The sequence below is a fragment of the Rousettus aegyptiacus genome, unplaced genomic scaffold (genome assembly GCF_014176215.1).
Source record: "Rousettus aegyptiacus isolate mRouAeg1 unplaced genomic scaffold, mRouAeg1.p scaffold_m13_p_2, whole genome shotgun sequence".
NCBI lineage: Eukaryota > Metazoa > Chordata > Mammalia > Chiroptera > Pteropodidae > Rousettus > Rousettus aegyptiacus.
This window is the reverse complement of record NW_023416295.1, coordinates 7984638-7997476: the sequence shown is the minus strand read 5'-3', so window position 1 is coordinate 7997476 and position 12839 is coordinate 7984638.

Here is a 12839-nt window from a genome sequence, read left to right as displayed (position 1 = left end):
AAATGATGAGGAATTCATTCCTTCATAGAAATGTTTGATGAGGTCTAAATCGTTCCATATGATCCAGTGGCGGGAGAGGTGTGAACAAAGGCAGAGATGACCAGACTTGGGTGATGGTTCTTAGGAAGTTATGGTACTATTCTCTACTTTTGTGATGTTTGGCATTTTTCATAATAGTTTTAAAAAGTCATCTATTCATTAAGAAGCTTTTTACTGAGTACTGTACTATGTGTCAGGTGCTGCTCTAGGTGCTTGAGACATGTCAGGGACTGTAACTAGAGAGTAGAAATCTTCCTTTGTAGAATGTATGTTTCATTTAGACATGGGGTAAAGCAGAGGGAACATCGTAAATGTGATCAATTCTGAATGTTATGGATGTTAGGAAGTGTTAAGTACTATGGACAAAGAAAAAAAAAAGAGAATGGAGATCAGATAAGGATGTAGAATGATGGAGGACAGGGCTGGACTCTGAGCCTTGGCCAGTCAATGTTGATGAAAAAAACCTCCAGAGGAGGCAGGGGAGGAGCAGCGGGGAGGGAGGGAAGGAGGGAGAAAGGGAGTTATTAGGAAAGAGGAAGGCGTGGGGGTATTAAGGAAGCCACACGAAAAACCCCGTGAAAAGTATAAACCACTCACTTGGTCGACTTACCCAAAAAGTGAATTGCAAGCCTCTCATGTTGGTGGTACTTATCAATGTGACCACAATAACACACGCACACAAAATCTATTTGAATCCCTCGACGTAAGAAACATCCAAACCTGTAGAGAATTTTTATGAGAGGTTATTTGAGTCCAACTGATGACATATGCTGGGGAGCAAGATCTCAAATGCTCAGGAGAATGACAGTTTTGCAGCTTCTTTCATGCATTTGAGTTATGGAGGGGACCTAAGGGCGATTACATGGAGGTGGGAGAAAACAAGGCGGGGAGGATAGTTAACAAGACCAAGTGCTCTCTTGAGGGTTAATACCCTTTTGGAAGGGTATTACTTCTGGCATTTCAAAGGTGTGCTAACCGACATGCACATGAACAGTGCGCAGGGCTTAACACCTCTCACACTAAAGAAGTGATGGGCCTGGGTGTGACCATCCACCTGTCCAGCTAGGAACTTGTGATCAGATCACCCTGTGAGGTGACATTCCATGGAACCTGTTTCTTTCGTCCACAAATTTTGTTGATATGGGAGTGGAGAGAAGGCGGCTAGGCAAAGACAATCTGACAATGGGAAGCTGTATTGTAATTGACTCTCTGTTTCCCTCTCTGACACCAGCCTTTGAAAGCAAAGGCTTATTTATCTTTACCTGTCTAGTGCTTGGCTGAATACCTGGCCTGATAGAGTGCTCACTTGTTTGCTGAATGAGTGAGTAAAAAATACTTGGAGTGCTGGAGGGAAGCTATGAGCGGCCATACCTGGGCCGTCGTAGCTAGAGGGTAGAGGCCACGGATGCTGTTTGATACCCTACAGGGCACAGGCCGTCCCCCCACAACAAGGAGCCGCCTGGCACGAAATGTCAGAGATGACCAAGATGTGAAAACCTGCCGCAGTGCCTTGTATTTGAAACCATTTCCTCCTTTACGATCTCAAGATAATATTGTTGCCTGAGAGTCACCTAAAAGGAAGTTATCCCTCGATTCATTAATGAAGATGCACAGAGCCCCTGGCTTGTGCGAAGATCTGAGAGGTTCCGAAATGGATCGTTTCGTGCTTTATTGGGTCCGCGATTTAGAGTCGGAACTAAGGCTGATGTGGGGCCGCCTATATGAGACCGAGCAATGTGTGGGTCATGTGGGTTGGTTTCAATCGTTTCGAATATTAACTAATAAAATATATGTCCACGGTTAAGATAATTCCATGGTCCCCTGTCCTATTTCACCTTACCGTCTAGGTCACTCTACAGAGGCCATATTATCCTTTCATCGGATGTATGTGTTGGGAGCTGACCCCGCATTTCTTACTGATTCCTTCAAATGGCTCTTTCTCGATCGCCAGTGTTGGTTTTTGTTACGATAGATGGAGGTTTAACTCTTACACAACTCCCAAAATATTTATATCACCATTATTAGTAAAATCAATTACCGATGGTAACTTAATTATCGCAATATGAATATTACTCATTATAGAGTCAAAATAGTCTACTGTGATTATATGCCTTTCCTGTATAATGTTCTTCTATAGTATCTGCTTTTTGTTTTTTGTTTCCTTGCTTTTGTTTTGTTTTTCTTCATTGATCTGTCATGGTGGCCCGTATTATTTTGCATGTATATTTTCCTCTTAGTTATCAATTGATACAAACACTTCAAGCTCCTGGATTCACTTTTCATTCTGATCAGGGAACGCCTCCTTATTTTCAATTGCAATAGGAATCGTACTAGAAAAAAGAGGAGCCACTGTGAAAATGCGCTTGCGCTCCCTGAGCAGTCACACGCCGTGAACGACGCCAAATGACGCAACGCGCGACCTGCTCTGCGGCTCTGTGGTCCGAAGTGAAATCTTTGATTCCCGGGTGAACACGCTTCGGTGAGGGTATCAGGGCTGCTTCTGCACTTGGCAATGACGTTCGCGCCTGAGACCCCTTTCGATCCTCCAGGCAGTAGTTAAGAGGCCTTCTGGGCTGCACACAGGACCAGCCTCCTGAGGATGCTCGTCACTTGTTGTGCTACGTGGGCCTGCCGAGTGTGCCCGTGACTGCTGACAGCACCCCCTTTTCCATGGCTCCCAGGGGCCCCTGCTGGAATTTTTAGGGCATGTGACCGACTTAGAAAAATAAACAAGCAATCTAATAAATCCAGCTGACGGCTCAAAGAAAGGGAAGTGATTAATACATCATGTGGTTCCCATGACAACTGAGCCAAATAAAAGCAAGGAAGTGGTCACGTGTCCTCTCTCTCCTGTCCCCGGGTTGGTATATAAGGGCTCCCCCAGCAGAGAGGACATCAGACTTCCCTCACCTCCTGATTATCCACCTCACTTTACTCAAGTCCTCTCTCCTGACACCATGGGGTGCTGTGGCTGTGGTGGTGGCTGTGGCGGCTGCGGTGGTGGCTGCGGTGGCTGCGGTGGTGGCTGCGGTGGCTGCGGCGGTGGCTGCGGTGGCTGCGGTGGCTGCGGCGGCTGCGGCGGCTGCGGCGGCGGCTGCGGCAGCTGCACCACCTGCAGGTGCTACCGGGTGGGCTGCTGCTCCGGCTGCTGCCCCGGCTGCCGCGGCTGCTGTGGGGGCTGCTGCAGTGTCCCCGTGGTCTGCTGCTGCCGCCGCTCCTGGGGCTGCGGCTCGTGCGGCTGCGGCTCGTGCGGCTGCGGCTGCGGCTGCGGGAAGGGCTGCGGGAAGGGCTGCTGCCAGCAGAAATGCTGCGGCCAGAGGCAGTGCTGCTGCTAGGCGGCCGGCCGGCTCCGCCAGGTGCTGCTGCGTCACTGAGGCTTCACTCTGTCCACCTGTCTGCTCCCCGCGGAATCTCTGTCACCTGGATTTTATGGCACTTTCCTCCTTGGTTCTCATGCTCTGAATTTTAGTAACGTTTTCTGTTTTGCATAGAGTCCTCCAAGGAAAAAGATGGAGAACGTAGTGATCATTGAGCGCAGCAAAATGAGGTAATGATTTCTACCGTGTTTCCTTCCGCACGTGCTTTTCTATCTCCGCATTGTCATCTTGTCTCTACCACAAATGTCCTGTCCTTTCTGTGCCCATAGTGTTTCTAGATGCTCTCCTAAAAATCTCTTAATAAAATGCAAAAATCAACCTGGAAGAGTTTCCCTTGTTTTATTATCTTCAGAGTTATTTTCATTAGACAAGTGTTCATTATGGTCTCGCTGGGGCTGAGGCTGTCAAGGGTCCACGGTAATGATGCCCTGATGAGATTTACGATCCCGTCATACACAAACGGCCAGGAACACAGGTCAGAATGAGAGCAAAGAAGTCCAAGGACCGGGACGTGGCCTGAACGGCAGGAGGGGGTCCACATGGCTGGCTCGGGAAGGAGGCAAAGGGCGGAACGGCTTCCAGAAAGGGAATGTTCTGAAGAATCAGTAAGGTTTTGACAAATGGAGAGAGCCGGAGGCGGATAATCCAAAAAAAAAGGGCAAAAAAATGGGCGATGGGGAAGTTTAAGACATGTACGGGAGCTCGCGTCTCTGAGTGTGACCTGAGTAGAAAACGTAGCAGTTTCAATAGTTAGAAATGAGCAAGGAAAAGGCCGCGAGGCTTATGACTTACAGCAACACGGCGGCTCGCGGTCACGTTGCTCTCAAAAGCTCTCCTGAGGACGCGCCTGTTCTGACGGAAGCACTGTCCTCGTGCCCGTGGCACGAGAAGGGCAATGGCACAGAGAGGCTCAGTCACTTGCTCGCAGCGCACAGCTGCAGCTGGGGGGGGGGCGTGGTCTCTGACACGCGGAGAAGCGACAGGAAGCTGTCGAGAGGCGACATTTAACTCAGCGGCGTCGCGCGGCCTTAGCTGGTTCATGGGGAACCGAAGCTGTCGGTGATCCTGGAGGAGCAATGAGGACCTGAGATAGCGACAATGGGATGGGCAAATGTATGGCGGGTCTGGAAGCAAAACACGAAACTTAGTAAATGAGGGCAGTGCCTGCCATTGTGAACTGGGCCAGATGACCCCGCTGCCTGCTGTGGGTTGCGTTTTATCTCCCGCCCCAATTGTATGCTGAAGCCCTAACCCCGCAGTGTGATGGGTGCCTGGAGGTGGGGCTTTGGGAGTGATTAGGAGGATCAGGTGAGGTTCCAAGGCTGCGGGCCTCATAAAGGATTAGTGCCTTTAGGGGAAGAGGAAGAGATACCGGAGCTCTCTCTGCCGGTGGCCATCTGCAAGCCAAGGAGAGAGCTCTCCCCAGAGCCTGACCTTGCTGGTGCCTTGATCTCGAACTTCCAGCCTCCAAAACTGTGAGAAAACACATTTTGGTTCTTTAAGGCCGCCAGCTCGTAGAGTTTTGTTGCAGCAGCCTGAGCTGACCAATACAGGCATGTGACAATAGTGACTTCTGTTCATCTTTCCTGAGAGATTTGGGATACTGTACGAGGTAATCCATTTCAAAATTTACATTGAATACGATCACCAGTTAGATGAGGAACTGACCATTTCCTTTAAGGGTGTTTGTTTTCTCTGTAAGGTATAGGGGTGTAGGGAGCTGATTACCTAAGAAAGCAGGCCGATAAATGTACATGTTAAATTCTCTAATAAATCACTCTGAATCTGTTCACGGTATATTTGTTCTATTCCACTGGCATTGCATTGTGGGAAGAGGCAGGTCTGCTTGATTCACTATATTGGCTAACCCCAAAAGATCTAGGATTGAAAAAAACTGCTTTTTTGTTCTCATTATCTAGTCACGATCTTTTGCATTTATTTCTGAGAGCAATATTTGGATTCAGACTGTAGAGCGAAAACATGCTTTGTATGGATGACAAGACTTGACACGCATTCCAGAATGCTAATAAATATTCTTACGATGAGTGGATACTACATCTATGTTATAGATGTTTACAAGTTATTTACATTCATCATTGTTTACTTATTTTATATATGTTATTCACATATATAGGTTATACATGTTTTATTTATATATATGCCCTAACATATATATATATACACACACACACACACATACATATCAGGTTATATATGTGTTATATGTTTTGTACAACATTTACACAGCCACGTGTGTGTATACATGTACACATGTATATATATGTCTATAACATATATTCTCAGAGTCTGAATTTTATGATTCAACACGTGAATTTTTTTCTTCCATTTATTTGCGAAGTCTGCGTTCTCAAGCGTAGTGGCTGCTGATAAGGCCTGTCTCAGCTTCCATGAGTTCCTTCCCGATTTAGGGGTCAAACGTGATTCCTGGGACTTTGCCTTTGTGTGTCCTTGACACTCTGTGGCTTCTGTGATCCAGATTATCGTCCAAAAGCCCCAGACTTGCTTCACAGCAGCCAAAGCAAGGACAGCGATTCTCCGTCCATACTTACGTGCAGGGCATCCTTGAGTGGCGCGTTCCTCTCGGCTGTCTGGCGAGGAGGATGGCGGGTACCAGTGAGGAGGGGGGGAGTGTGCTGTGGGAAGAGCCGAAAGGCGGACAGCGATGGTCGGCTTGCCCTTAGGCACTGGGAAGGTGAGGTTTGGTCTATCTTGATTTTTCTTTGGACTTGACTCCTGGCTCTCTTTGCTGTTTAGAGGCGGAATGACTGGTCGCGTTACAGGTGCCCAAAGTTAAAAGGCGGCCTTAATGACTCTCTGTCTTAGTCTATGATTCAGGTTCGCGCAACATAAACGTGCCTTTAAACCTTGGCAATACCACGAATGAATAGGATGGTGCCTTAAATCCTTCATTTTCAATTGACCCAAGTAATCATTTCTCTTTTATATTTGTTAGACTAAATAAATTTAAGTCAGATAATATTGAACTAAACCTCCCATGACACAAAAAAATAGCATTTTGAGATTTCACTTTTATATTAGATAAGTGTCAAGGGCCCGTTACTAAGAAATATAGCATAACATACTAAATGATTTCTGAACTTCTTGTAAGTGCACCTGCCAAGAGGAACATACCGTATGAGTTTCCTATTGCTGCCACAGCCCGAATGGCTTAACCAACAGAAATGTATTCCTCACAGTTCTAGAGGCTGGAAGTCCAAGGTCAAGTTGTTAAGAAGTTCGGTTTCTCATGAGGCTTCCCTTCTTGGCTTGCAGATGGCCACCTCCTCCCTGTGTCCTCATGTGGCCTTTCCTCTGCTGTGCCTCCCGAGCGTCTCTTTTCTTACAAAGACAATTGTCATATTGGATCGGAGACCACCTTTGTGACCTCATTTACCCTTAATTACTTCTGGAAGGATCTTACCTTCAAATATAGTCACCCTGGAGATGAGACCTTCCACATATAAATTTTGAGAGGATACAGTTCAGTTCGTAACATGTCATTATTGTAAACCCACAAAGATGGAGTAGTTCGAATGGAATACAAAGTATTAAGGGAGTCCCAAACTAGAATCAAAATTAATCTCTAGGAATAATTAGGAAGATTTGAAATTTAACATGTGCCTCCTATGATCAACTCCTGCAGGGCAAGATGATGTGTGTACCAGGACATGCTGCATATTTGTAGTAGAAAGAAATTGGAAACCATCTGAAGATCTGTTAGAGGAAGACTCAGTTAAGTAACATATGAAAAAGAATAAAACGTAGCAAGGGACAAGAATAAGACAGCTGTCTATGTGTTATTTTCAGATAATTTTGATGAGAAAGTAGAAGTAAGGAATAGGATAGTATAGCATGTTATCATTCGCGCCTGTGTATACATGGAATATCTTTAGAAAGACACTCAAGATGATGGCAAGGGAGGGGAATTGGGTCGCTGAAGACAGGAGAGAAAGGGAAATTTACTTTCGAGTGTTTTCTTTCATACACATGTAAAATTTTGTACCAATTTTTTTAGATAGAAAAAAAAAGTCTTGATGAAATTAGTTCGTGCAGAAATAACTCCAGAAACTTCTTGGGAAGATATGATTTAAAAGATTCAGCAATGCCCCAAATCTGCTCAAGTTGCTATGGGTACAACTTTGGGGAGGCATCACTGGGATGAGTTTATAGCTAAAAAACTGAATTCAATGCTGTCTTTGAAAAAGTCATTAAAATGAGCTGTTGTCACCTTAGACACCTTTTTTAAAAAAATGACTCAGATAATATGTGACGACATGCCTGGGAGAATTCAGATAATCCAGAAGTATATTGCGTGTGAAGCAAGATGTCTCTGCATCTCCCCCAGAACCCTTCCTTCCTTACAGACGGCCGCCGTTGTCATCTTCGTCATTAAATACAGATATTTGCACACTTAGAAATATATCGTATCGATTTTTTTTTTTAAGTATAGCAATGGAATCAAGATGTATTCCCCCCCCCCCATAAAAATGGTGTCTTTTCAATGCCACTTCGCAAGGCCATACTTTCTAACAAAGACTTTGAGTGTGGTCCATTCAAATAGGGCAGAAAAATGATTCGGCTGAATTCCGCCGAGACATCCCACGACCTCTCGTTCCTGAGCCCCTATTCGAGGCTTAACCATCTGTTTCCTCATCTTCCCGTGCCATGGCCCGTCACTCCATACTGTTTTCTCATACTCGTTTGTGCAAGTACTGCTTTTGGAGATATTAAACCCAAATCTGAGATTCCTTATTAAGACCTCACAGCATCTTTGTTCTGTGTGAAACTCACTCCGCCTTGTCTTTTCTTGTTACTCCTTCATTTTTATTTCTGTACTTGACAAAAAGATCTCAGATACATGTATATGTGAAATAAAGCGGCACATAACTAATAAATAAAAACATAGTATTAGCAAAATGTTTTTTCTTCTTTAATTTTATGCTAGACGGAAATAACTTTTCTGGTGGCTTTTTTCGGGTAATAAAACAACAAACTTTCGTATTTTTAAAAAATAGCTTATGAATACTTGCATTTTTTCACAACTACTTTGTTGATGTGTATTTTCTATTCAAGATATAACCTTCTTTTTCACTGGACTTTTTTTGGCTAAGGCTCCAATCACGACAGCATTTCTTGACATGTTTGGGGTTCAGTGGACACTGGGCCTGTTCTCCAGAACCTAAACTTCACGGGCAAAGACAGTCAGCTTTCTGCAGTGTGGGATGCCGACGCCTGCTCAGGTGTGCCGGCAGATGCTCTGCATTCCAGTGATGCTATTTTATGAGGGCCAGTTGGCTGGTCCAAGAAAGGACCTAGCGGGCTTAGGCTGAAGCAATTGGTGAAGATGCTACAGACCGACTCTGGTGTCCATCCTCACTTCTGTCCCCATTCTGTGCCTCACCGTGGTGGCGGTGGTGGTGGCAGGGAGCACTCGTGCCTTCGGTGACTCGTGTTCCCTTCCTTTTTCAAAACCTGCTCTTAAGAACTATTCGACAGCAGAAGCCAGTGATTGAAAGCTGAGTGAATTCATTGAAGGAGTCAGGTCTCAGACTAATTTTCACTTGACGTTTAACGTATAGCTGGGAACTGTTGGCCTTCGAAGGAATGTCAGCCCTGGTTACTAGTTGGGGCTGTGATGTTTTGCACAAGTTCTGGTCTAGAGAAGGAAGCTGGCTGCAGAGATAGCGCAAAGGATGTTGTTGGTTTACTTGAATGATAATTATGCAAATGAGGGTTAATGGCGCAGTAGTTAATCATCCAAGGTTCCGACCCTTGGGCACATAACACAAGAGAGTAAAGTGCACCAGATCCTGGAAAGGACAGAGTTTAATAATTGACTCTGAGACATCTTTACAGCCATTTCCCCAGGCTCTGTTTTTGCAGAGGGGGAAATAGCTTCTTAAGCGATTAACACAGCAGATATCTACTGCTCTTTGTCTTCAAAAAAGCACGCGGTGTTTTCCTGAATATATGCAAATGCGCGTTTGGATTGTGCGCATTTTAAATCAAAGATTAACAAAGGGTGTTGAAGATCCCTGTTATCTTTGCTTGCAGAAGCCTCTTGCATCTCACCTATTTCTAGGGAAAAGCACTAAGCTGTGCTTGGGCTCAGTCGCTTCTGTAAAATGTGGCACGAGAAACCTGTGTAAACGCATGGACGAGCGTGCTTGCCCTCCGCTCCACCCCGTAGATTTTGAGTTTTGAGTTCTGCGCATGCACGACTGAAAGAAGTTCCAGAAAGACAAAATCGATTTATATTTGGAGGGCAGGGACGGATTAGATGAGGAAAGAAAGCAGATGGAGTCTCGAGAGCAGAAAGCCAACACCAAGTGTCTTGGAGATTTTGGGATATTTTAGAAAGAGTAGGGGGATATGAAGGGTCGTGCCATATTCCCGCAGCAGGCGCTGGAGGAACGCTAGGCTGAGGATGTGTAGGACGTTTTTCTCTGGCTTCTCTAACTCGCTTCCCATGTTGCACTTTGCTAAGACGTTGCCATGATCCATGATTCACACTGTTGTTATTTTTCCTGGAAAACTGGGGTTTCGTTCTGAGATGGACCTCAGCACAATGCAGCTTTACGAAGAATGCACCCACATCTGTCTAAACCCACGGTGATTTCATATTGCCAAAGAAGATCATGGTAATGGAGAAATTGACACAGTCCAGAACTGGACAAAATAAATTGCAAATGTCCACCGGGAATCTCATCATCTAAATGTAACCACTTTTATATTCGATGTCTACACTCAGGTTGTTTCTACGCATATACTAATGTATAGTTAATATTTTCAGAATGAAAATATGATATTTTTTTTTCTGTATACTTTCGTGCAACTTGCTTTCTTTAATCGTTAGTACCATATGCCGTCTCTTGGGTCTACACAAACCTTTTAGAAATTCTTGCAAAGTTTTCCATCTTACAGGTTTACCATAATTTTTAACAACTCAGTCATCATTAATAAGCTAAGTTACAATCAACTTTTTTGATGTTACAAATAGTGCTGCAGTGAACACATCCTTGAACATATGTACATGTAAATTCTACCAGAAACTATCCTTAAAAAGAAAGACTTGCTTTTTTTTTTTTTTAAACTGAGCAATGGTTGCCAGCAAAACACTACATCAGTCTTATAAATGTGACTCTGGAGGTCTCTGTCACTGAGAATCCCCACAAACCTGCATCAGATGACTCTAAATTACCTTAGCAATTCTCTCCTATTATTATTGGAGTTCAAATGGAGAAAATTAAACTAGACCCATGAAATGATGACATCATTCTCTGTTCTACAATCCGTTTCCCACTTAATATGTTATTTCTCATACGAGCTAGAAGAAGAATGTAACTGCTAGTTTATCTATTTCAAGTAATAGGACAAGATGCTTTCTTTAGCTAGTGAAATGTGAGAAAGAGCAATAGCCTTGGACAACTTTATTTTTTGTTTATATAGTCCAAATTGCTTATTAAGTTTTTTCACATGTCCAAATTCAGAAGCACTAAGGAGTTTACATTCAACCATATTAGCTTGATTTCAAGAAGATGTGCTATACTCTATCTACAGTCGCTGGCAATGCACCCAAATAACGCCTTGTGTTTGTTGGTCTCTTTATGCATTAAACAAATTATTTTTCAGCCATAAATAACTTAGTCTATGCCCTAAAAGGCAAACTAATGTTGCATTCATAATAGATCATTTAGATGGCTTTTGTTAATATTAAAAAGCAGTAATGTAAATTTATACGAGAAAAAAAAACTCCTTAAAGATTTAATGTAGTCCATCTGCTACGTTCAATGATGTGGACTATTTCGTAGCATTTGCTAATAACTAGAACAGTGTTTCTCCTGTGTGGCCCCGTAGCCTTTTGTCTTGAAATCACTTTGGAGCCTAGTTAAATGCAGGTTGATGGGCTCCTGGTGGACCTTCAGTTGGACTAAGGAATTTAGACTTTATCCTCCAGGCAGCTGTAAACCAGACATGACTTTGAAGCAAGGGAGTGGCATGATCAAAACTGCGCTTGAAAGTCCCTTCTGAAGAGGAAATAAAAAAGGATCTGAACCAGCCATGCACAGCGGAGTTGGGGACCAGGTGTGGGTGAAGTTCTTACAAAGGGCCAGGACTCCTTGCAAATAGTTTGGACAGTGTAAACCCTAAGGATAGAATTAGGAGACTCCTGCGAAGTGGCCTCGCTGCTATTAACGTTTAAGTATGAAACGTGAATCACAGTCTGCTCGCCCAGAGGCAGACCTCAACAGAAAATTATGATACAACGAGTTAGTTCTTAGTGGACATTTACCATGGGAATTTGGGGGCACTTTTTCTTCTATTAGTTTATATAATCCACACAACGAGTCTGTGAGGTAGATAGATTCCGTTTTACCCAATCTTAAGACAACGAGGCACAGAGGAGCATTCGGTGACCTACCCAGGGCCAGTTCAGGGGTAGTGGGCAGAGCTGGCTTTTGAGTTTGGGCAGCCTGGCTCCCGAGCTGGGCTTTTAAACACAGCCCTGTGCTGCCACCCGGTGGTTACAAGTGGGAAGTGCAACCAGCGAGGCGTGTCTCACGCCAGGTGGGGATGTCTGCGAGAGCTGCTTGGAAGTTGGGACCTGGAAGACAAATGAGGAAGGCTGGGCTGGAAGCCCGTCCAGGAAGAGGGAGCAGGCACGTGCAGGGCCTGGAGGCGACAGTCACAGAGCTGTTCATGGGGGAAAAGACAGCATTACTGTCTGCTTCCGAAGCTCCATAGCAACGACTCTCAATCACGGGTATTCCGCCCCCCAAGAGACATTTGGTAACATCGAGAGACATCTTTGGTCATTACAGCTGGTGGGAGTGGGGGCTACTGGATGTCGCTCAACATCCGACAGTGCCCGGGACATCCCCAACGACATGGGCTTATGGGACCTCCCTCCCCCGCCCCCATTGTCAACAGCTCCGGTCTCAGGACGCCCCCAGCTTGAGGCAGGCACTCCGCTGAGTGAACCCCAGCCCTGGCTGCAGGCTGGCTCGTCGCCCGAGACCATCCCGCCATGCAGCTTGGGGACCAGCACAGAAGAGGCGCTCACCAACCACGTGCCTTCTTGCAGAAACCAGGCCCTGTGTTCTGGACAGAGACGGGGTGCGCTCACCCCCTCCACCGCTTCTGGACCCCTGCCCATGACCCGCCTGCGTTCATCCAGGCTCCCCAGCCCCACCTGAGGGGTTCACAGACTTCCCTGGGCCCAGAACTGTGCTCAGAGGCCCAGACAAGTAGATTGCCCGGATAAAGTTGGTGCCCAAAAAGGGAGTCGGCCTCTCCCTAAGTGGGTGTTAGTTTGTCCTGCTGACGCGTTTCGGGATTTTTTTTTTTTTTTTGGCTTTTTTGGGGGTGGGGGGAGGGGAGAAGATCCTCATATATTTCTAG